Here is a 26,935-nt window from a genome sequence, read left to right as displayed (position 1 = left end):
TTCGACGCCACGCCACGCAGCGAGGCACGGATCATTATGGCAGCTGATCAGGTCATAAATGGACCGATTGGGTGATGGATCAGCCGGCGCTGTGCTGCCAGACCCCACCCCCTCCCCTCCACCGGCATGTACAGCACGGATACATTTACTGGAACCTATTTACTGCACTGTTGTCGGGGGCATTCGCAGCCTTTTTCTTGGCCATCGTGACCATTTGCTCATTTGAGCTCCTCGCTAAAGCGGTGCCATTAATCACTGAGACGCCGCGCCGCCTCGAGCTGAAGGATTCCAATTTACAGAGCGAGGAAAGTTTACTGGAAAATATTGAATATTTTCTTGATGCTTTCAGGCCGTTCCTGCTGTTCCTGCCGTTCCTGCTGTTCCTGCCGGCACAGAGTGTGGGAGGCATCACATCCTGGTTTACAAACTCCAGCTGTCCTCAGTTTGATGTCAATTCAAACTGAGGTTGAACCCTGACTGTGATTGGTCAACAGACAGAACAACCCTTCACCTCCTGGTTCTTCACTGTCCCATTCTTCCCGTCGCGTCGTGGTCCTTATCGTCCTGGTCCTACATGTCCTGGTCCTTTACATCATGTCCCGGCCCTTCAGGATCTTGTTCCTTCACCTCCTGGTCCTTCACGTCCTGATTCTTCCCATCGCGTCGTGGTTCTTCACTTCCTGGTCACGTCTTGGAGGGGTTCAGCAGGAGAAGAGCCAGGACTTGGACTGGACCGCCGTCCACCCGGTCCGCTCTGGACAGAGAGAGAACACATCTGGACGTTTTCAGGCACAGTTCTGCTTTTCCTGCAAAACTTGGATCAGAACTTGGACGGTGGAGACGACCTCGAGCGCTGCCGCGAGCAGATTAATGAGGCGGTTCGACCGAGAGCCATGACATCACGGGAATTTACAGGACTCCCTCCACCCAGAGTCCTTCTAAGAAAGAAACAGAGGCAGGGGCTGAGGGAAGTCAGCTGGGGCCTGACGCGTCCTCTTGGTTTGGAAATATATTGTATATAGTGAAAATAAATATCTGTGCAGGAATCCTCATTGTTGAACAAGTCAGTGTCTCACCGAGCACCTTGCCAAAGACAAGAACATGAACTGAAGCCAAGCAAGGACTTCACACCCCAATCATTTACTGCAGGTACGCAAGAAAGCCCAGACGGACAGACAGACAGATTCAGATATAGAGAGACAGACGAAGATATAGAGACAGACAGATTTAGATATAGAGAGACAGACATAGATATAGAGACAGACAGATTCAGATATAGAGAGACAGACGAAGATATAGAGACAGACAGATTTAGATATAGAGAAAACAGACAGACAGATATAGATATAAAGAGACAGACAGATATAGATATAGAGAGACAGACATACATATAGAGACAGAGACAGACAGATAGAGACAGAGACAGACAGACAGATATAGAGAGACAGACAGATAGAGACATAGAGACAGACAGACAGATATATAGTGGGACAGACAGATAGATATAGATATAGAGAGACAGACATACATATAGAGACAGAGACAGACAGATAGAGACATAGAGACAGACAGACAGATATAGAGAGACAGACAGATAGAGACATAGAGACAGACAGACAGATATATAGTGGGACAGACAGATAGATATAGATATAGAGAGACAGACAGATAGACAGAGACAGACAGACAGACAGATAGAGACAGACAGACAGACAGATAGAGACAGACAGACAGAGAGAGAGAGACAGACAGATTTCTTGGGGTGAGGGGTGACGTGATGCTGTGATACCATCAGTGATATTTGAAATGTCATCACTGAAACTGATGAAAGTTTCCATCTGTTTGGAGGAGGAAGCAGCAAATTACAACAACCTGCCTCCTGGTCCCACAGTGTGTCTGTGTGTCTGTCTGTGTGTCTGTCTGTGTGTCTGTCTGTGTGTCTGTCTGTGTGTCTGTCTGTGTCTGTGTGTCTGTCTGTGTGTCTGTCTCTGTGTCTGTCTGTGTGTCTGTCTGTGTGTCTGTCTGTGTCTGTGTGTGTCTGTGTGTCTGTGTGTCTGTGTGTCTGTCTGTGTCTGTGTGTCTGTGTGTCTGTCTGTGTGTCTGTGTGTCTGTCTGTCTGTCTGTGTGTCTGTCTGTGTGTCTGTCTGTCTGTCTGTGTGTCTGTCTGTGTGTCTGTCTGTGTGTCTGTGTGTCTGTCTGTGTGTCTGTGTGTCTGTCTGTCTGTCTGTCTGTGTGTCTGTGTCTGTCTGTCTGTCTGTCTGTGTGTCTGTCTGTGTGTCTGTGTGTCTGTGTGTGTCTGTGTCTGTGTGTCTGTCTGTCTGTGTGTCTGTGTGTGTGTGTGTGTGTGTGTATGTGTGTGTGTCACGGCCCTCGACCAGAACAGAACACTCTAAGTAAACACATACATGTCATGTGGACTCTCTCACTCCCATTTCCCAACATAGATTTGAATGGAGGGATGTTTCCTGTCGTTGCGGCGACCGGGACGTTGACCCCGTGGGGTCAACGTCCCGGTCCGGCGAGATGTAAACACCAACATGTCTTCACACAGGAAGTCCACCGCCAAGAAAGACATGTTGTCATCCAGTAAACAAACACATAACAGTTGGTTCTTACCAGAAACACACACACTGGATGTGTGTGTGTGTGTGTGTGTGTGTGTGTGTGTGTGTGTGTGTGTGTGTGTTAGGAGGCGGCCGCACGGCCCGATAGCTTAATTGCTAATCTCTTCTTTTAAGACGGTGTTTGTTTCATTAGCCTCACTGGCGCTGATGCTATCTCCCTGCTAATTAGGCTGTTTGGATTAAACGCCCTCTCTCACACACACACACACACACACACACACACACACACACACACACACACACACACACACACACACACACACACACACACACACACACACACAAACACACAAACACACACACACTGCAGCATATTTTGCTTTGGCAGAATGATCAGGATCCACGCGTCCGTTTAAGCTCCACTCCGGCACTAACTGTGTTAGCTCAATGAATGGCTGCAGATGGGATCAGCTAGCCTTGCTCTTGGGAAATTTGGGAAATACACCTTCCAGGGTCTCAAAACAGTGTTTTCTGAAGCCTTCTTGTCTTCGTGACGAATAAAAAATAAAATAAAAAGTTTCAACAAAACAACAGATCTTGGTTGTTCTGGATGCAGGTACATTTGTGGACGCACACGTTTCCCTTGGAGAGAAGCGAGGGAAGAGGAGGAGAGCGGCGCTGGTGGCTGCAGGACTCCAACACATTTACAATCAGGACCTTTCTGCTGCGTTCAAAGGCTTCCTGCCTGCGCCGCCTGGAGGGAGCGAGGACTGAAGTCCACAATACTAACTACCTGCAGCACTCCGGACGCTCCGGACGGTCCGAGGCTCCTGACGGTCCGAGGCCCCTGACGCTCCGAGGCCCCGGACGCTCCGAGGCCCCGGACGCTCCGAGGCCCCGGACGCTCTGAGGCTCCGGACGCTCCGAGGCTCCGGACGCTCCAAGGCTCCGGACGCTCCGGACGCTCCGAGGCTCCTGACGCTCGGAGGCTCCTGACGCTCCTGACGCTCCGGACGCTCCAAGGCTCCTGACGCTCGGAGGCTCCTGACGCTCCTGACGCTCCTGACGCTCCTGACGCTCCTGATGCTCAAAGGCTCCTGACGTTCCGGATGCTCCAAGGCTCCTGACGCTCCTGACGCTTCTGATGCTCCTGACGCTCCAAGGCTCCTGACGCTTCTGATGCTCCAAGGCTCCTGACGCTCCTGACGCTCCAAGGCTCCTGACGCTCCAAGGCTCCTGACGCTTCTGATGCTCCAAGGCTCCTAACGCTCCAAGGCTCCTGACGCTTCTGATGCTCCAAGGCTCCTAACGCTCCTAACGCTCCAAGGCTCCTGACGCTCCAAGGCTCCTGACGCTCCAAGGCTCCTGACGCTCCAAGGCTCCTGACGCTCCAAGGCTCCTGACGCTCCTGATGCTCCAAGGCTCCTCCTGACGCTCCGGACGCTCCAAGGCTCCGGACGCTCCGAGGCTCCTGACGCTCCGAGGCTCCTGACGCTCTGAGGCTCCTGATGCTCTGAGGCTCCTGATGCTCTGAGGCTCCTGACGCTCTGAGGCTCCTGATGCTCTGAGGCTCCTGATGCTCTGATGCTCCTGATGCTCTGAGGCTCCTGATGCTCTGAGGCTCCTGATGCTCTGAGGCTCCTGATGCTCTGAGGCTCCTGATGCTCTGAGGCTCCTGATGCTCTGATGCTCCTGATGCTCTGAGGCTCCTGATGCTCTGAGGCTCCTGATGCTCTGAGGCTCCAGGCCGTCCTTCAAACCAAAATGCAGAAGCAGAACAATGGGGTTCGTCAATATTTGGGTGAATTGATTATTATCTGAGCGTTGACCTGAGTTCAGGTTCAATCCACCGTGACATCACATCCTAAAAGTGTTTATAGTGTTTTACTTCTACTCTATTCTACTCTACCTCTACTTTATTCTACTCTACCTCTACTCTACTCTACCTCTCCCTGCTTTACCTCTTCTCTATTCTACCTCCCTCTACTCTACGTCTACTCTACCTCTGCTCAACTGTAGCGCTGCTCTATGAGGAACTGATGATGTGAAATATTTGATAACGGCATCATCAACAATTGTCTGATTTGTACAAATAAAGATGTGACAGGATCTAAAATTTCTTCCATTATTTGTCGTCAGTTGTTTTTTTTTTTTCCATATTCTTCAAAATGCTTCATCTATGAATGGAGGACGTGGATCTCAGCTCCACCTCCACCTCCAGGTGCGACCGCTCCACCAGCCCCAGAGTGACCACTTCCTGCTCAGACAAGCAGCAGATGTGCTGGTGGCTCTTCCCTCTGGTTGGAAGTAACAGCTCTATAAACAGGGACGTGATGGAGTCCAGTTTGTTTTTTATTGACCTTCATCCCGGTCCCAGCGTCAAAGGCATTAGCAGCGACAAATTTATGGGATGGCAAGACGTCACCCCAAGGCCCTAAACCCTCCGACAGGCAGGAAAGAGCTCTTAAACGGGGAGGAAATCTTGAGACGGGACTTTGACGTAGGATGAGTTTTAATGTGTTCTACGCAGCTGAGCCCCAAAGCTTCGGGCTTCACCTTTGCCCTCGCGCCCTTGAGCAACGACCGAACCCTTGTCCTTGAAATAGGCCACAAAGTGCCTTTCGCTGCAAAACGCCCTCGACCTCAACCCGAGACGTCCATGAACACGGGAACGGCCGGGGACAGCGTTTCCAAGCCTGCTGTGGCACATTTTTTACTATGAAATAATCCCACCGCACCGTACTCTGCATATTATTATGGTCTGTTGGAGCTTGCTCTGATCGGTTGCTAACCTGACTAGAGCTGACGAGAAGATCCTTGCAATGTTGATCTTGCAACACAAGAGCTCTTTTCCATCATTTAAAATTTTAAACAATATTATTTTTCACGGCACGCCTGACAAGCACTGATACCCGGTCCTACCCAGTGCTACCCGGTCCTACCGTGTCGTACCTGGTCCTACCCGGTCCCATCTCGTCCAACTCAGTCTGACCTGGCCCTACCTGGTCCAACGTGGCCCTAGCTGGTCCTACCTGGTCCAACCTGGTCCTACCTGGTCCAACCTGGCCCTACCTGGTCCTACCTGGCCCTACCTGATCCTACCCGGCCCTATCTGGTCCTACCTGGCCCTACCTGGCCCTACCCAGCTCTACCTGGTCCTACCCAGCCCTATCTGGTCCTACGCAGTCCTACCTGGTCCTACCCAGCCCTACCTGGTCCCACAATAACCGGTCCTACCTAGTCCTACCTGGTCATTCCTGGCCCTTCCTGGTCCTACAATATCCGGTCCTACCTGTTCCTACCTGGTCCACTGATGCCTGGATCCAGGTCTGTTCTGAGTCCCAAAGGTCAATGGGTCTCAATCAGCACCCGCTCCACATCGTCGCTCAAGGGTGGCGTCTGGCTCCATCCGCTGATGGATGAGGTGGCAGAGGAGAGTGCGGGGGTTTAATGAACCTCAATCAGAGAGCGTTTCTACGGAGGCCGTTATCAACGGGGCTACTTCCTGTAAATATCTGCCACGGCGTTATCCATCAAGCGCTGACCGTACAAGCTGCCGGTCGCTAGCGACAGGCCCGGCGATGCGCTGCGAGCCGGAGGGGGCAGCGGCGCCGCGACACCTCCGCAACGCCGCTCGCGTTTTGTAACAACGTCGATCACCGTGATAGCGGGTTCCGCTGTCGGAGCCGTGACAAGGACAGTATTCTGCGACGGTAATAAATCACTGATTCGCTGCTGCGATACGGCGACGCCTTGATGGATTTGTTCTTCCGGCACTAGCACCTCGGGCGTACAGGGGAGAGATGCTTATCGGGGGTGTTGCGGGGTGGGGAGGTCAGTCCGGGAACACGGCTGCAGAAAGAGATCCACAGCAAAATATCAGTCAAAGAGGTGAGCTATTACAATTTCAACAATGTTGAGTGGAATGACTTCAGACCAGTGTCATTGACCTGTGACCTTTGGACAAGAACAACTGTACCCGTTGAGGGTTTACCCATTAATTAAACACGCCATCTTGCAACAGCGTGCATGCACCCTGGCAGGTTATCAGGTGGGGTTTGGGGTGATGTAGTGCCTGGGGTGCAGGGTGATCACTCCAGGAGCTGCCTGGGAGCGAACTAATGAGCGGTGCCTCACCCAGGGTCAAGGCCGAGGCTTCTGCTGCTTCTTTGAAGCTTGTTTACCCGCCAGACTGAAGCCCCAGAGGCCCCTTGGAACCCGCCCCCATCCCCACCTCCACCGCCCCCTTCCCAAGCTCCCCGACCTCTCTGCCGCATACCTGACTGACAAATTCCGAAGCTGAGCTCAGCAATCAGAGCGGCGTCGCGTTGCAGCCCAGCGTCAGGCCGTCGCAGCCCAGACAACGTCGAAAGTGGAAAATGAAAGATTTTCTCCAAAAGCAAAAAGTGAAATCTGCTGTTCCCCCAGAAGAGAGGCACGAGCCCTTCATCACAGGACGGTCACAACGCGCTTCACAGGCCTCGGGTCCCGCTCTCGTCCTCCTTCTACTCCACTGGAAGTCTCGGGAGAATCGATGATTTTTGTCAATATCCTGAAGAGAGTAAGTGTTGTTTAATCTGCCGCTATCAGGACACAACCACTGTGACCGTCTGGCTTCACGGGGCTGCGCTGTCAGACCACTTCCGCGCTCTGCCAACGTGCGGTGGCCTGCCCGGGCGTCTGCCGCCAGGCGCAACGTCCTCCCCGTCGGACCTCTTCACCGCCGCTCCGCTGCCGTTTGGCTCTTTTAGCCCACGGAGGACGGTTCGTCAGAGGACCCTCACTGAAGGGAAGGGAGGAACGGGAGGCGGAAAACCAGCGCTCCAACGTCCTCCGGAGGACGTAGACGGGGATAACCAATGGGGGAGTGTGTGTGTGTGTTTCTACCTGGAGGAATATGTTCTTTCTGGGAGGCTCCGTGTCTGCGAACACGCCCGGATCAGATTGCACTGTCAAACAGCCTCATCGACAGACGCCTCCTCTGAGGACGCAACACGAGCACGTGGCGCCGCGCTCACAGCGGGCGTCACCTGACTCACAAACAAGCAGCCCTGGGCTGGACTTTCACCGCAGCAGAACAGATATGGCCGCTCCCTTCTAACCCCCCGGGGCCCCGACAGGGAGACCCCGACAAACTATTTTCTGTTCACCGGCGTGAGGGGAAACCCACGCCATCGGAAACGACTGACCCCTGACGACCCCCGAATCCGCCCCGACGCCAGATGGCCGCCCGGTGAAGGTTACCCCTCCGCCCCCTCCTCGGCTTCATCACGGCCGGCTCGCGCCAGAAGACACGGGCGCAGGCTATCTGTGGAGGGAATGGAAATTATAAGTCAAGGAGGATTGTAAGGGATTTAAGGTGGCTTCAAGGCATCGGTGTGTGTGTGTGTGTGTGAGAGGTGAGGCATCCAATACGAACCCTCTGATGCTGAATCCCTTCTTCCTCTGGCCGTTTCCCCGGCAACATCACCTCGACTGCGGAGGAGAGTCAGAGACGGAGGGAGGGAGCGAGGGAGGGAAGGAGGTAGGTAGGGAGGGAGGGAGGGAAGGGGGGAAGGAGGGAGGGATTGGCAGTATATTTCTATATATTGTTTAGAGTTGAACGTTGCCTGTAAGTCTGCATTGGAGGAAATAAATGTCATTTCATGAGCTTCATGGACTGTGCTGATCACCGTGGCAGCAGCACATCCCATTGAGCCACCGAGTCCTGGAACATTGGACTCAGTGGCTCAACAGGAACAAATCCACTGGCACACATATGGGTACAGACTCGTAAATGTTGAGATAAAGATTTTTAATCCCTGCGGGGGAAGCGGATCGAACCCAGAACCATCCTCCCTCATCTACCGGGCCTTAAACACACACATGAGATGGAGATGAGGTTTGTCAACGAATCCTACACAACCGACGCCACCTGGCGGGGATCGAACCCGTGAACGTTTTTTTTTCTGTGAGGCAGCAGCACTACCCACTGTGCCACCAGCGGTACTGTCTTCCAACTGTCTTCACCACGACGCTGTCTTTCCTCCCGAGAGACGAACCCCGGATGCAGCCGCCGGTGGCCTTGAACCCACGACCCTCTGGCTTGTGAGGCTGCAGCACCAAGCGCTGGGGCACCGCGCCGCACGCGTTCCAATTATACCCATGGAGACGAGGCTTAACCAAGTTAGTCCAGTCTAACCCACCCGAGAACATGTGTCAGGGCTCGAACCCGGAACCTTCTGTCTCTGCAGCCGCAACACTAAGAACGAAGCCACGGAACAACCACACACGTTTGCACATTCGGACACACACACACACACACACAAAATTGGTGAATCGGAACATACCAACTTAAATACACACAATGTATTGACGGATACATTGATTTATTGATCACTCACATTGATATAAAATAAACGTTATATTAAAACCCGTTATATCGGGTCCGTCAAACCACAACCAGGATTTCGGGATCCTTTTCATTTAAGCTCTGGTTGGACGGCGGGTGAAAGGTTAAAGGTCGGCCCAGCGCCGTGGCAAGCGGGGGTCAGCGGCTTCAGTCCCAAAGAGGAGTTATGGCCCCTCTTCTCTGTGGCCCTAGGGGGCCGGGGCCAGGTAGTGGAGATCAAAGCTGCTGCTGCTGCAGGAGGAGGAGCTGCACATATGGAGCATCAGCACCATGTGATGCCTGTGTGGGGTTGAGGGGGGGGCGGGGGGGGTTGACCTCTTGACCCCGCGACCCCGAAACAACAAACCTTTTATTTTTCATCAGTTTCGATCAAAGAGGAAGGAGATGAATGAGTGAGTTGGAGCTTTTAATAGAAAGGAGAGAAGCTGGTGCAGAGGGTGGAGGTTAAAGAGCCCCCCCCCTCCCCCATCTCCCTCCCATCTCTCCCTCCCTCCCCCGGGGGAGACCTGGGTGGTGAAGCTTCGACCTTCAATGTTTTTTTTTATTGCCCACAACAAGCAGCCCCTTGTGCCTCCATTCATTGTCTAGGAGTGAGTGGTTTCTCAACGTGGGGCCCTGGGGATCCCCCGGGGGTCCTTCCAGGGGGTCCTTCCAGGGGTTCCGGGGGGGGCCTCAGTAAAATGATGAATAGTTCCACTTTACACAGTTATTTCATTTCAGAGACGTTAGAGCAGGACGTTTGGATCCTGGTTCCACTGCTGTAGAGACGCATCAGATACAATCAATAACTTTATTCATCTCAGATCGGATCCCAGAGGCGGAATCAAACCGAGGCTCCTGGATGTGACCAGGGTGGAGGACCTGGCCTCTATGGGACAATTAAAAAGTGCATTGCAGGGGGGGGAATCTTGATCTTGAATCTCATCCCTTGAGGGATGAGATTCAAGATCCAAGAGGTTTATTTGTCACATACATATACATACTTTTATACATACTTTCACACATATACATACTTTCAAACATATCTGCAGTGAAACGTCTTTGCAACGCATCCGGTGATTATGCACAATAGTTACAAAACCGAACATAATAGCTAAACTGTGCAGTGAAGTGCATGTTAATGCATATACATTATTATGTGCATACATTCTGATCATACATGTAAATATGTATATTTCCTGTTCCCCACTGACAGGTGGATGGATCTCATCAGCCCACATCAACACAAGAGGCAACATTTGAAAAAAAGAAAACATCAATATATGGAAAATATAGAATAGACTTAGAGTTAACTGTACCCACTAAAAGATCAGCCAAAAGTACTACGTAAAACACATCAATGTGGTGAAGAGGCAGGAACGGAGTATTTCAGCGTGTGTGTGTAGTGGAGTGTCACATCCCAGTACGACTCACATTAATATGCATTAAAAGAATGAATATGTAGAGGGTTGAACCCAGCCTTTATCCTATACACGCTCCGGCCTCTCGGGGAGACTCTGCAACGGAAAATGGTCTCGAAAATGGTGGGGGCGGCGGTGGCGGCGGCGGACAGATCCATCTGTGTTATATCCATAACAGCAGCTTTCACCGGGGCGCGGGGGCGCGGCTTTCGTTTTGATCGAAGATAATGGACGCAGCCGCCTGATGCATGTCAAACACTTTCCTTCTCAAAAAAAAAAACCACCACAACAAAAGCCAAATTGCGCTGGCGGCGTGTTCTGGAGGTTTGCAGCCGTAGAGCGACGTGCACGGCACGAGGAAACGGGATTCAGCCGAGGAAGTCTCCGTTATTAATATTCTGCGACGGTTCCCTCGTGGAAACCTCATCATAACGGCGCTTTAGCCCCTCGCTCACCAGTGGGGGAAAAAAAAACAACAACAAAAAAAACAAAACACACCGTCAAGCCGCAGCAACAGTGGCTTCACCGCGGGCGCTCCTTCACGGTAACCATGGCTACTCCGAACCAGGCGGCGGTTCCGCCACGGTGACCATGGTTACTCCGCCCGGAACCTGGGTTCACCAGGCCAGTGTCGCGAGTCCTCTGGTCCAGGGACCGCAAGAGCCAGAGAATACCACATCACCCCCCAAAGAGTGACATCACAAATACACTTCACAACGATTTGAATCTATTTTAAAAAGCCCCTGGTCCGTTAGAACTCGCTCTGTTTCCCATCGCATTTCACTGCTGCTTCACGGGACTTTGAGTTGTGTGTGTGGAACTGTTTGAATGTGAGACCGGGCGTTGGTGCCAGAGAGCAGCGTGCACAACCCACCTACCCAGTATCAATAAAGGTCAATAAAGGTCAATAAAGCAAACATACACTTGTTGCGTTCAAAAGAAAGTTGTAAAACCACACAGTCGTCTGTCTGCAGTTCAGTAGTTAGACCGTCGTTGAGGTCTGACTGTCGAACGTATCAATCAATCGATCATTGATCCATAGTGATTGGTCAATAGTAAAAATAATAATTGTTTATTATAAGTAATAATTTTTTTATTCCACTATTTTTGATGTGAGCTGCCGTGACATCGCAATTTCCCTCGACAGATTAATAGAGAATCCATCCACCCATCCACCCACCATTCCATCCACCCATCCATCCATCGACCCATCCACCCAACGCTCCACCATTCCATCCATCCATCCACTCAACCACCCACCTTTCCATCTATCCTCCATTCCATCCACCCATCCATCAATCATCCATCCATCCATCCACAAACCCATCTATCCATAATCCATCCACCCATCCATGTTTCAGAATAGCCGTATGGAGACCCAACACGCTGCAAACCAGAGTAAAACCATCTGTGTGGTGTTGGGACTGGGTGGTGTCACAGGGGGGGTCGGAAGGAGCCTGCCGACCGTCATGGCCGACCAGCGCTCACATCCTGCTTCACAGTAAAACCCCCAGGGATCAGTTCACCACGTCAACAGACATGTCAACCTCCCCGGCAGTAACACAAACTGCTAAAAGTAGTCAGCGGGTGGGGAAGTGCATCCACACAAAGAGTCGTTGTCATCGACAGATCTGCTCGGACGGAGGCAAAGGTCAAATGTCAGGACGGTGCATAGGGTTCCCCGCCCGAAGCTGAGCTCCATCCCAGCGGGAAGACGGCGGCGGGTCGTCGGCTCCGAGGGAAAAAAAAGGCCAGTGGAACCGGACTCCATCACACCGCAGAGTAATGACGCCAACGACTCGTTCACTCCTTGAAATGATTCTGGAGTCGTGAGTCAGTCCGGCGAGCGAGTCGTTCGCTCGTCGTTCGCAGACGAAAAGACCCCAGAGCCACCTGTCGAGGGCGATGCCTCGCGAGGAGGTGGCGGGCTTGATACGCGTGCATCAAGCCCCGCAGCCAATCCTCTCCTCACAGACAGAACATAATGACTGAGGCTTGTAGTCGTGTGGAGGAAGGGTGGAGGCATGTGTCCTCATTCATGTTGAGTGCGACTGACTCGTCATTCTTCCTAAATTAATTATTTTGACAGAATCAAACGATTCCACTGAGAATTCCATTCACAGCTCGGAGGCAAAGCGACTCTTCTGACTCGTTACGGCGACGGCAACGACGACTGTTTTTACCGAGTTACTTGTGAAGAGTCTCCAGACTGTACGGAACCACCAAGCCTCTGGAGAAGCCTCTGGAGAAGCCTGTGGAGAAGCCTGTGGAGAAGCCTCTGGAGAAGCCTGTGGAGAAGCCTCTGGAGAAGCCTGTGGAGAAGCCTGTGGAGAAGCCTCTGGAGAAGCCTGTGGAGAAGCCTCTGGAGAAGCCTGTGGAGAAGCCTGTGGAGAAGCCTCTGGAGAAGCCTCTGGAGAAGCCTCTGGAGAAGCCTCTGGAGAAGCCTCTGGAGAAGCCTGTGGAGAAGCCTCTGGAGAAGCCTGTGGAGAAGCCTCTGGAGAAGCCTCTGGAGAAGCCTGTGGAGAAGCCTGTGGAGAAGCCTGTGGAGAAGCCTCTGGAGAAGCCTCTGGAGAAGCCTCTGGAGAAGCCTCTGGAGAATGGTGCAAGGTCAAAAATGAGACGTCCGAAAACATCTAATCCCAAAGGAAGAAGAGAAGGACAAGAGAGTCTACTCTACGGTACCTCTATTCCTACTCCACCTCTACTCCCCCTCTCCTCTACCACTACTCTACTTTTATTCTCCTCCATCTCTACTCTAAATCCCATTCGTTTGCAGGGAACTGATGAGGAAAACATGATCCTATATTGAAGGAGAAAAATCATAAAATTTGATTCTTAAATTTGATATAAAGAGACTAAGACATAAAATGTTGTCCATTATTTTAAGTTGATCTGTAGATATATATATATACAGTATATATATAGTACTAGAGCACTACTATACATATGTATATATTTATATATATACACATGTGATGGGACATGTTTCTCGCACAAAGCCCTCTGACACAGGCCTGTGATGATGGATGTTTAAACAGAATTTTGGAATTAAGGAACCTTTAGAAGCAGCTTTTCGGGGGGAGGCACATCAGAGCTAAAGCCTGTGTGAGATGCAGCGCTGGGGCTGGCGGAGGTGCAGGCGCTTGGCAGCCGCCTTCATTAGGCCAGTCATGAGAGGAGGTGAAATAACCACCAGCACAGTTGGCACAGAATTTAAAGCTCAGCATTTGAAGCCCGTTTCCCACAAGCCGCCGAGTGGAATTCCCTTCTTGGCCAGCGAGACTATCTCATGAATTCATAATGAAAGACTCTGGTTTGCAGAGAAGGACTGAAGAACCGAGAGATAAAAATAACATTTTTACAAGAGAGTCCATATTTACATTGATCATAAAATGTGGCCGACTTACAAAAGATACCGAATGGAAAAGGTTTCACTGTCGGCTGACAACAGGTTCATTAAAACGTGCGCGCGCACACGCACACACACACACACACACGCGCGCACACGCACACACACACACACACACACACAATGTGCGATGAAACCATTGTCTACTGCCAGCTTTAGCGAAGTGGAAAGCTCATTTTATTACCGCCAATTGTCTTCCTTTAACGCTGGCAGCGACTGTACACAGTATAATGAGGTGCTTTACTCTCATGTCGGACGACACGACGTCTTGTAATTGTTGCTGCTGAAGCCACAGAAGGTGGCCATTTGGCTTCTGTCTGCAGCCATCACCGGGCTAAATGGGCAGAGAGAGCAATCCGTAGAGTAAGCCATCACTTAAAGGTGAACCGCCCCCTCCACATCATTTCCATACAGGCAGAACGGAGGCGGCGTAATGTAATGAGGCTGTGGAGGAGATGGAGGGGATTGAAGAGCTGCTCTCCACGTTCATTATCTTGATGGAAACAAACGCCTCTGGGACGTCCAAGACACACGTGTCACTTAGGAGAGTGTAATCCAGTATGAATGCGAAAGAAAAGGCATTTTGTAATTGATGTGTTCCATCAATCAAACTGTGTGTTTACAGGTGGATCTGGTGTTCAGCATACGAGAGTCAAAGACGTTGCTGAGAGTCTCAGCGTCTACAGCCTCCTTCCAGAGAGGTCTGACTGGTTCTACACTTCAACTGGTTATATGTCTATCTCATCTCTTCTACAGCTCTAACTGATTATTTACCTTCAAACCGCTCATATGTGACCCACCGCAGCAAAACCCGCCTCGTCACGCATTTCTAAAATGGCCAGGAGCAGCCAAATAAGTTGGAAAATTAGATTTTTCCAGACTCGTGTTCGTGCTTTGTGTATTTTAAAAACCGAGTTGGATTTATAAATTGTAGATAAATGTTAAACCGTGTAGTTAAATATTCCCGTTAGATTACATGGGGAAACACAGCTCACCTACCGAGACAATGAACAACGCCGATCGATGGTTTCCTTTAAAGCTTCCTTTCTGTCGCAATGTAGCTTGAATGTTCTTCTCCCTTGTAAGTCGCTTTGGATAAAAGCGTCTGCTAAATGACTAAATGTGATGTAAATGTAAAGCGAGCGTCCAGGTGAAGATCATTCCTCCATATTCCATTTGATGTGAAGTCACAATGTGAAACCGTTTAGATGGAATTCAACCTTTAAATCGTACTACTTTAAAACACACACTGAGACATTATTGTGTAAGGGGCATAGACCAACATAAACCAACAAAGAAGACTGATATCACTTTTGTAAACAAGACGAGGATCCGTCTCACTTGTCTGTGAAAACTTTCTTCTCCGTATCGTTATGGATTACGTGAAGCGGGTGGAGGAAGCTCTGAGTCATTTTTGGGACCTTAATCTGACCAGTGCGATAGATCCAAGTCAGTGTAAGCAGCGCGTACTGGACTTCATTTTCCGTGATGAGAGTCAGTTTTCCGACAGCGACGCGGAGAACGACAGCGACGCTGAACGTGATATTACTCCGGACTTGGAGAACATTTCAAACAGTGGATTTCAAACTTAATGTGATGATGAAACTGAATGTTTTCAAGAACAACCGGAGGAGACCGACGATACGTCCATTGTTGTTACAACGGAAGAAGTTGATGACGTGATGAAGTCCGACGAGGTTGGTGGTGCAGATTATGAACAAGTAGCAATGGACAACATACTCAAGTTTACCTGCAAATGCAGCCAGGGGCGAAAAGAAAATGAAAAGAGGCCCCAAACAGACTCTCAGGGTGTAGCTGGGGTAGGGTAGGGGTTAGCCCACATAATAACTTCAAGAACTTTGAAGATATTTGGCATACGCACATTCATATATTAAATAACACACTGAGGCTGATATACAGGGACTTAAATTATTGATGGACTCTACATTTTGGTGTGTTGTCCGCACTTTTAAACTCCTAAATAATTCCACTTTTATAAAACATGTATTTTCTTTCTGTTTAATAAAAGCCCTTTTAAAAACAAAAGATGTTGCGTGTCAATAACGCTGTTCAACACTCCCTCAAAACACAAGAACAATGCAGAGATTGCCCCATTCAGCAGGGTGTCAAGTCCCCATTCAGCAGGGTGTCAAGTGGCCATGTGTCAAGTGGCCATGCGTCTCTGTAGGTATAGGTATAAAAATATTTGATTGATTTGCACAAGTGACACCTTGTTTTGAAGCTCTGGTTCTTCACTTTCAAATGATGCGAAAAAACCACCAAATGTACCTTAAGTCTGCGGTGGGTCACATATTCTGGTCATCCTGCCACTTTGATGGCTGGTGTTGCTGTTTTTAAAATGAGATGCCAAGCAGAGCAAGAAAATGTAAAGTTTTGGATAATGACAAGTGAGAGAACCACATCATGGAGTCAACAAACACATCATGGAGTAAATAAACACATCATGGAGTAAACGAACACATCATGAAGTAAACAAACACATCATGGAGTGGACAAAAACATCATGGAGTGGACAAACACAACGCTCACCTGTGAGAGTCACTGGTACCAGCGACGGATCAGGGAGTCCAAGGAGATCTAGTAAACAGGCCCGGTGGACGTTGAACCGGGACGATGCTTTCCACCAGATGTCCCGCGCCTTCAGGATTGCTGTAGATCCACATGCTGACACCTGACACTTCTTTAGTTGACGTACAAGAAACACTTGAGCGCTTCAGCTCAACACCCCAGTCTGCGTGGTTCAGGGTCTACGGGGCCACATACTCCCACTAGTTCCATCTGAAAGCCACGCCTTCCTTCGCAGAGCAAGGTAGAGAATGATGTGGGAAGGCTTGGTCTGCCACCACTGCCAGAGAGATCACTGTACCCTCCTATGACTGAGGATCACCTGGCTCACACACTTGGCTTGACACTCTCCTACTGGACAAAGCCAACTCCATTTTGGTCACCTACTTGAGCGTTTTGAGCCAACAGCAGTTCCACGCTCAGACCCGAGGCACCACATTGTCTTCTGATTGGTGGATTCGGCTGCCAGAAGTCGCTGAAGTGTAACTGAGGCTCCTGCTGCTTGTTGTGTCTGAAAAGATAGAAGCATAAAGTTGTTAGTGTGATGTTGCATGTCAGACATTATTATTGTCACTATGTGACATCAGCTTCAGGAAGATGTCTGCAGTAAAAGTGACTGGAAGGCATTTTTAAAATTGATTTATTGAACCATTACCTCGAAGCTGTGAGGCGCCTAGTCCGTCTAATTGAGACACACAGGGAATGGAACTCCCAACCCAACTTCAAGACGTCCAAGACCACGAGGCTTAAAAGGCAACCCGAGGGCTAGCGTGTTAGCATAGCTAGCCTGGCGAAGGCTTCCAAATCCCTCGTTTAGTCCTTTGTCTCGTGCAGCCTCTGCAGCGGCGGTGATAAGCCGGAGGCGTGGGATAAACCGCTCACACATTACACGCCTGGGACCCGGAGCCAAACCCGGAGCCAGGAGCTGGCGAAGGCCGTCTCCCGGGACGCAAGGACGCTTCCCAAACAGGGGTCTGAGGAAACGTCAGGGGTCCGCAATATATCCCAAGGGACGTCTTTGAAAGGGCCGGTATGATTTTTGAAAGGGGCGCTTATGGTTCTCGGTTTATGTGGCGACATATTCTCTTTTCAAAGGTCGACTGATGCTTTCCTCGGCATCTTGACTGTGACCTACTTACACCGTGTTCTGACACCAGCGGAGGGTTCATCCAGCTTTTGGTTTAAATTTACACACCTCCTTTGCCACCGCAAAAGGGATCCATCACTAACAGTTTGAGACAAGCTGCTGGCGGCGGGACCCAGGGCTGGAATAACCCTAAAAATATCCGGACTCACTCTCGCAGCTTGAGAGTTGATAATGTTTGTATTTAGATTCTGTTCCACTTCAGAGCGCTCGTCTCAAGCTCCCCCGAGGACGTCGCCGTCTTCTGCCTCTCGTTATCGTTTCAATTTTGATGCATCTACATAACCGTAACCTATAACCATAACCATAGTCATCACCATCAGACATGAGCCGACGTGATCATCACCGAAAAGATTGGCAATTTCTGCGGAACGACCGAACGGAAAGCGCAGACGGACGAGAAGACGCTGCCATCGCAGACCGACAACAAAGCATTTGTTTCCGGAAAAGGTCTCACTGATCACACGCGAGGACCAGACTCTGCTCCTGCACAGCCACCTTCTCTGGACAGACAGACAGGAGGACGGACGCGCGGGCAGACAGACAGACAGACAGACAGGAGGACGGACGCGCGGGCAGACAGACAGACAGGAGGACGGACGTGCGGGCGGACAGACAGGCAGACAGACAGCTGGAGACCGAGGGGCAGAGGGACAAGTGGCTACAGACAGACAGACAGACAGACAGACGGACAGCTGGAGACCGAGGGGCAGAGGGACAAGCGGCGACAGACAGACAGACAGACAGACAGACAGAGGGGCGGAAGGAGGGACGGGCAGACGGGCAGGTAGACAGCTACAACCAGCTACAGACAGACAGATGCAGAAAGACAGACAGACAGCTACATAATTCATGTCTCCAGGGGAAACGGTTTCAGCTTCAGTTTCTTTCATTTTCCAGTGAGAAGACGAAAACAAGGAGAGATGGGCGAGAGAGGAAGAGTGGAGAGAGAGGGAGGGAGGGAGGGAGGGAGGGAGGGAGGGAGGGAGGGAGAGAGGGAGGGAGGGGAGAACAAAGCAGCGATTTTTTTCGTCGCCAGCCACCGGGGTCAAAGGTCGTCGTTTGATTTTGGTACTTTATTTTTTCTCTCCATTCATCCTCTCTTTGCTCTGTGGTAAAGCTGCTGAACACACACACACACACACACACACACACACACACACACACACACACACACACACTCTCTAAAACCTCCTTATCAACTCACCTCTTCTCACCTCTGACCTGAAGGAATGTAAAATAACACTTTGTGGGATCCCGTCGTCGTGACTGTGTGTGCGTGTGGCGGACCACGATTCAAGATTCAAGATTTTTATTTGTCACATACATATACATACTTCCATACATATATGCAGTGAAATGTAATGCAACGCACCCGGTGATAGCACACAATATGTCCTAGGGAAAAATAGAAAATAAAATAAAAAGTAGAAAATTCCTTTCTAATAGACCGACTAACTGACTCCTAAAACGTAATACAGTAAGTGGAATACTTATAGAATAAGATAAAAAATATATAGAATAAAATACAATGAAAAATAAATTGAAATAAAATGGAATAGATAGAAGGAATATGCCTATGTATATACAGATATGTGCATTAAAGTGGCATGTGAATTAAAGTGGCATGTGAATGTGAATAGAGTGAGGTAGTGTTTGGGATAATACAGCACAGTATACAACAGTACGGCGCAGCAATACGGCATCACGAACAACCCTGAACAGTGACACAGTATGCGGTACAGTATGCTACATACAGTACAGTAGGTAGTGGAGCCTAGTGCATGGCTCAGTTAGGACCCCTGGTGAGGTCAGCGTTGACCACGCCGGCAGCCGCGAAGCCGCACGCGCACGACACCAGCACCACCCCACGCCGTCCTTCTGACGGAGCGCCGGATAATTAAACACGGGAGAAATATCAAACAGGAACGACACGACAGAGTAATCTGTGGATTAGCACCTCCAGCGCTTTGTGTCGCACCTCGTCAGGAGGGTCGGCAAACGTGTGACAGTGACATTTGGCTTTAATTAGAATATTTTAACCCAAATAGGATGATTAATCTGCGTTGACTTTCCTCTGATCTGTGATTTCATTTCTGGGAAAAGAATCCAGATTTGACTTTGTGGCCGAGCTTCAAGGACGACGCGTTTCACATTCATTTCTCGTGCGAATATTTCTCTCAGGGCGAGCGTATGAATAAATAAAGAATGCACGTGCATGTGCACGACGGCCTTTTCTACACACCCAAGCCACACCTTGATCCTCCCAATCCGTGTCGAGATTCAGATCTCATTTGAAGGAGGTGGTGTCTGGAAACCAGGAAGGGGAGCTTCAGGGGTCCAGGCTTCAGGGGTCCAGGTTCTGTGGATCCAGGCTTCATGGGTGCAGACTTCGGGAGTCCAGGCTTCAGGGGTCCAGGCTTCAGGGGTCCAGGCTTCAGGGGTCCAGGCTTCAGGGGTCCAGGCTTTATGGGTCCAAGATTGAGGGGTCCAAGCTTGAGCGGTCCAGGCTTCATAGATCCAAGCTTCAGGGGTCCAGGCTTCATAGATCCAAGCTTCAGGGGTCCAGGCTTCATAGATCCAAGCTTCAGGGGTCCAGGCTTCAGGGGTCCAGGCTTCAGGGGTCCAGGCTTCAGGGGTCCATGCTTCAGAAAACCGGGGAATCCTCCCGGTGTGGAAGTGCTCTGGACCTCTGGGATCCAGGCGTCTCCTGGGACTTACTGGACGTAAAAGAAAACCAGGAAAAACAGTTTCCAAAGCCAAATGTCATCGTTCATTGTTTATTGTTTTGCTTTTGTTTTGTTGTTCATTGTCAAGTTTCAGGTTCTTGTGTATTTTGGAAGGTTTTATATCTGAGTTCATTCTTAGGTTTATTGCAACTTGGCTTTTAATTTTTTTTTTTAATTTCTTTATTTATATTGCTGCTCTGACAATGCAATCTCCCTCTGCGGATCAATAAAGCATTTATTCATCCATCCATCCATCCATTTATTCATCCATCCATTTATCCATTTATTCATCCATCCATCAGAACAGGGTGGAGAACCCTCCACTCACCTGGAAACTCAGGAGAGCAGATGAATGACAGAGTGAAGGTGGATCAAGCCCAGGACCCTGCGGCGGCATCCTGCAAACACTCAAAGAGGAAAAATAAAACTTCCAGGTGTCATCAGGAGGAAGGAGGGAGGAGGGGGGAGGGGGCGGGGTGGGGCGGTGGGTGAGAAAGCGGGAGGGGGGCGGGGGGCTTCCTCCGTTTCAACCATCTTGATTTACGTCCCAACGACCCCGCAAACCTTCTGGTCCCCCCCCCACAACAAATTCCAGAAGGGTGGTGTCATCGCAAAGTGCTCCTCCTTCAGATGGAGAAGGAGTGAAGCAGCGAGAGGAGGAGACCTCCCCCAGGCGAGAGGAGACCTCCCCCAGGGAATGAAGGAGACCTCCCCCAGGGAGAGGAGGAACAGGTGTCACACCCCCACCTCCCACGACCTCCGCCCACGCGCTCTGCGGGAAGATGGAGGAAGTGGAAGTGAAAGGGGAAGGGGGCGTGGCGTCACCTGGGAACATGTTTTAAAGGCATCATCGTTGCCGCCTCTAGTGGGAGAACTCCAGGACTGATTTGAAGGCAGCGAACAGACAACGGGAGGTTTCCAGGACACCAGGGAACCTGCTGCGGACGTGTGCGGCGACGCTGCAGAGCGCCAAGCCGGCGGACGGAGTTTGTGGGGAATTGTCCACAGTCATTGAGTTTGAATCCTCAACACCTTTTAGTAACTAGGGCCCTGAGCTTATTTTGAGGAGTAAGTGATGGATAGTCATTCGCTGAGGACTGATCGCCAAACGTCAAGGTCTTCCAGCAGTTGACGACTGAAACCTGACAAAGAGTTTCATATTTACCTCTGGATATTATTCCCATTTAATGGCTTTAACGTAAAGCGCCCTGCGTTGCACGGTGTGTGGAGAAACGTACGGTACAAATAAAGGTAATTATTGTGTTATTGTTGGACCGTCGGGGGAGTTTTTCTCAAGTTCGTCTCTGTTTTCTACCTCGTCCTTATGTGGGTACGAGCTCAATGGAAGCGTCTGAGGACAAATCCACCGTCTGAGCTCAGTGCAAAAACTCCACATTTCAGGCGTCAGCGGTGCCTGTAAAATTGGGATAATCCAATTTACGCCCTATAAGTACACAACAATGTGCCAAATGCACCAAATTTCCCCAAAGGGGCCGACTGGACATTCTGTTCTTGGCGCCACGATACAAAGCTCATTGAAAGCCTTTGTCCGTATCTGTCCTCTGCTGTAAATCTAATTCCACATGATGTCACCGAGCCTCTAGCTAATGAAACATTCGTCACGTTTGATGTTTCTTCTTTGCTCTTGTTTTTGCTAGCGCAGCCGTATGAATTATTGACATTCCGTCCTCACGACAATATCCAAATGATCCAAATGTGCCAAAACGCTCCCCCGCCGACGCTGAAAGGAACGGGAGCCCGAGCGCCGGGACTCCAGGGCCGCAGAACCGGGGCCTTCGCTCCGCGACGCTCATCAGGATCGGAATCCCAGCAGCGACGAGGCCTGAAGCAGCTGTTGAAGCAGGAAGCAAAGTGACGCGTCGGTGCCGGTGGAAGTCAACGGAATCTCTTTCTTTCGTTATGAATGAAAAGACAAAATCTGTTCCCGAGACTTTATGGTTTTAAGTCACTTTGCTTCTCCTAACGGGAGTCTGGCTGTGATTTAGAAAATGATTGTTCCATAAAGACCATCTCAAGGCTTAAAGAGGGTTATTGTTTGAGGGCGTAGTAGCCTTGAATGACAGGTCTCTAGTTAGCGTGGAGCAAGGTGGGCGTGTCTCTTCCTTCCTCCAACCGAGGCTCCGTCCCTGGCGCCCAAATTTAGAAAGCCCTCGCTCCACTTCCTGCCCCGGTCGCGCCGAGCGTAAAGCCCGAACAGGAGTCTTCCCGTCGTCTCTTCAGGAGCACAACGGGAGACGTCCCCACTTCCTACGTTCCTGGTCCGCGGCTCCTGCCGGCCTCGGGACTCAGAGCTCGGGGACAAAATGGCCCCCGCGGTGAGGACGTCGCCCGAGGATGCGACGCCTCTCTTTTCCCTAGAGCAGGCCACCGTTTCAGATGAAAGCGCAGGACGGGAAGACAGGATTTCTCCACTTCCGTCTCATTTCCACCCCGGTCCCCCTCCGTCCGGGAGCAGGAATGCGCTCAGGGCGGATTAAGGAGCTTTAACAGTGTTTTCTTTGGGGTTTGACCTCTGACCTTGGTCGCTCTACGGGTCCCCTGTGAGCGAGGAAGGAACCGGTCTGACTTAATAACAGGAAACATAATGGCATTCGGGAGGATTAGCTCAGTGTGTTCAACAGAGAGCTGATGATCCAGCGGAACACAGGGAGCACAGCTTGTTAACTCCAGACACGGAGACAAAGTATTGATCAAGATACTGGAATAAAAACATGTATAGATCAATCCACAGTATCGTCTCTCCACCTGACTACATACTGCACCTTTCTACCAGTCCATCGATCTACAGGAGGTGGAAAAAATAACACAAACAATCCATTATTTGAATATCTATGACCTGATGAAGAGGAGGACCTTCCTTAATGTGCGTCCTCGAGTCCTGGACTGTATCCATGGACGTTCACTCTTCATGAAAAGCCTCCAGTTGTTTGGCGCTTAGAGGCGGCGGAGCTCTGCTTCACACTCCTTGCCCCACGGAGGCCCGGCGACGTTCAGAGCGGGTGACCAGGAGCCCAGTGTCGGAGGTTTGCTCCATCGCGGTGCTGAAGACTGCTCCGGAAGGGGTGTAGTGATACGCGTGGAGATGTGGTACTTGTGGAACATGGGAGCGTCACGAGGGAAGTGTTTTCACTACGGGGCGAACGTGCGCCGGCGAGACGTCCCCGCGGGGCGCGCTCGCTCTACGTCCGGAGCAGCGACGGGACCCGACGCCAACCGTCCTTTGGATCTTCTCCGGAGGCGACGCCGCCCTGAAAAAGGAGACCGAGCGAACCAAGCTTTTTATCCCGCGGCTCCGGGCCCCCGGTCGTCTCCTCCTTACACCAGGCCAGATGAGACTTTGTGCGTTGGCCTCGGATACGAGGGGCATCCAAAATGGCCGCCCCAGCTTCGAGAAGCCCACGACGCGTAGTTTTGGTCGACTGGACCACGGAGGAGCCGGCTCAATGCTGCGGCCATTTATTCAGGTTGTACTGCTGTCGATTGCACCCTCAAAATGAAGGGTTTGTCCATCCCTGCCAGTGGCCCAAGACGTTTCCGTCAGGGTTTGGGAAGGTTCTCCATGAAGCATCGAATCTTGTACTCTCCCATTTTTGGTCCATTCCACGTTTTTAGAGTTCTGTTGTTTGTGTCACGTTGCTTTGAAAAACCGCATCAAGGCGCAGAATTATTCTATATCCGACACATCCTGCTAACTGACAACCGACCTGATGGGACTCAGTACTGCAGCCGCATTCCTGATGACTTAGTTCCTTCAAAATAAAAGTCTTTTTTTTTTTTTTTTTCAAGAGGCGTTTGTTGTTTTGATCTCACTCCATCCGACTACGTCATCCTTTCATGCACTGTATCTTTTATCTGCCATTCTACCCCCCCCCCCACTCATCAATCCACCCCCCCATCCATACACAGCTGCTGCTGGAGACGGGGTGAGACAACCTTCCGTTTTATTTCTACATTTGATATGTACAGGAAAAGTGGCTGTATACATTTCTCATTGTATCATGTAAAAGTTTTCTGGAACACAAAACAAAACAGAATTGCACGTGTGCTTACAACAGCTTCCTCCTTGTGAAACCTCCATTGGGGCGGTGGTACGTCTCGCTTCCAAAGGCAACGTCACACAGAGTCTGAGTTTCACTTCTTACGGTGGATTTAAAAAAAACAAAAAAAAACGAAACCCAAACGATCAAAAACAAACAAACAAACAAACGAAAGCTTTTCAGAAACAGAAAGCAAGTACCCCGAAAGACAACACTTCCATTTTAAAACCTTTAAAAAGCATGTTGGGACGACGCGGAGCGCGCCGCCCGGCGGAGAAACACACGGACTCGGTTTGAGGCACTTCATCGCCCTGGCGACCAGCAGGGGGCGCTGGCTCATGTTCGGGGGCGTGGGGGGCATGGCTTTCCGTCATGTCTGGGACGCTGGATATTTGATCTATCAGGAGGAGGGGCCTTGAGGTATCAACACACGATTCAGCAACTGTTTCCATAGGAACGCGCTGGGCAATATGGCCGACTTTCGGAGGGATATTTGAGGGAATTTGGATTTTTGAACGTAACGCGTTTGTCCGTTGTTCGTCCTCCAGCACGGAATCATCCGTTTGAGTTCATAGAAAAAGTCGGAACGGGTAAAAGATCAGGACGAGGGTTTTGTAAAAAGGTGTCGGTGTGAGGGTGATGGATTTGATACGTTTCCCAGTTCGAACAGGATGCGTCTGCCTCCCCACATTTCACTTCCCTGCGAGAGCTTGAGTCTTGGTGGTGGCGTCACGTCACAGTTCAATGGAACCGATGAAAAAGCTTTCATCAGAGCAGAGCAGGTCAGAGGGCATCAGCTGGATTCAACAAGACGTTTACAATGGAAGACAATATGAAAGCAACTGATACCATGTAATACTCAATGTGACACTACATTCTCCCATATATATACTATATACTGTATATACATACATATATACAATATATATATATACACACACACGCGCGCTCTAGAATGGGGTCTCTGTACTGGCAGCTAAAAAGGCTAAAATCTAAAAATTCCAGGATGTGTTTCCTGCTTTGCCCAAAATGTGGAGGACTTGGCCGCTGGAGTAACCCAGATATCCCAGAATTCATTTAGAAAGCCCACACTACAATGGAAGGATGGAGGGAGGGAGAGAGAGATAAAGAGGGAGAGTGAGAGCGAGAGAGCGAGAGAGGGGGGGGGGGAGGGAGAAGCGACCGAGTTTGTTCTTCCTGAGAACGAACCCTCCTCTGGGTCCTGGGTATCAATAAACAGTCTCTCTCTCTCTCTTCCCGTCTCTCTCTCTCTCTCTGTGCTGTGTGTTCTCTGGTTGGCAGCCGGTGGCTTGTGATGAAAAATTCAGCACAGCCTGATGGGGTGGAGGAGGTGGAGGAGACAGGCCAGGTTCCAGAGATGCGGGGGGTGGTGGTGGGGAGAATGTTGAAGAATGCACACACACACACACACACACACACACACACACACACACACACACACACACACACACACACACACACACACTTCAGCTCAAACTGAGATTTTTTATTTTTAGTTGGTAATTCCTCCTCCTCTTCCTCATCTCTGGAGGAGATTGAGGACGAGGAGGAGGAAAAGGAGGAGGAGGAAGAGGAGGAGGAGGAGGAACATCCATGCTCCAGGTCTGGAGGCTGAAGGACTTTGGTCTTTGATTATAAACAATCACAATGATTCCGTAAAACAGTCAAATTCTACAATTTAATTAGAGAAATGAACTGTTGTTTTCCTGAAGCTGAACTGGAATAAAGGTCAAAACACTGTTATAACTCTGTGAGCAGTGTTTTAAGCTCATCACTGACAAAATCAACAAAGAAAAAAAAAATCTTTTTAATTGAGATTATTTGCCCAAAAATGAAACGCCAGCAAATATCTGGTGATGGTGTCGCCACTTAGGGTCTGAAATTTGATGCGATATCCACTGAGAAACGATGAATAATAATAATAATAATAATAATAATAATAATGTTAAAATCCAATCATCTGCCAGTCACAGCTCAAAAATCTGAAAAAAAAAAAAACCCCCAATATTAAAAAACATTGTGGATGTGAGACTCCACCTTCACTTCCATCCAGGAAGAAGTGGAATAATAATGTAAAGAGGGAGAGAGAAAAGGAGGAAGACAGAGAGAGGGAAGGAGGGAAGAAGGGAGAGAAGGAGGAAGGGAGGGAAGGAAGGAAGGAGGGAGGGAGGGAAGGAAGGAGGGAGGGAGGAAGGGAGGGAAGGAAGGAAGGAGGGAGGGAGGGAAGGAAGGAGGGAGGGAGGAAAGGAGGGAAGGAAGGAGGGAGGGAGGGAGGGAAGGAAGGAGGGAGGGAGGAAGGGAGGGAAGGAAGGAAGGAGGGAGGGAGGGAAGGAAGGAGGGAGGGAGGAAAGGAGGGAAGGAAGGAGGGAGGGAGGGAAGGAAGGAGGGAGGGAGGAAGGGAGGGAAGGAAGGAAGGAGGGAGGGAGGGAAGGAAGGAGGGAGGGAGGAAAGGAGGGAAGGAAGGAGGGAGGGAAGGAGGGAAGGAGGGAGCAGACATGAATCTTTCATGAGGATTCTCTCTTTTCTTCATTAAAAACAAACTCTGCCCCCGTCCTGTTTTCTCGCCGTCTTCCGTGCACTCCTCCGCACTCCCTCGCTCCCCGGGGGAGAGGGAGCGAGGGCACTGACGGAGG

This window comes from Zeus faber, assembly GCF_960531495.2.
Source record: "Zeus faber genome assembly, chromosome: 12".
Lineage (NCBI taxonomy): Eukaryota > Metazoa > Chordata > Actinopteri > Zeiformes > Zeidae > Zeus > Zeus faber.
Note: the sequence above shows the minus strand (reverse complement) of the source record.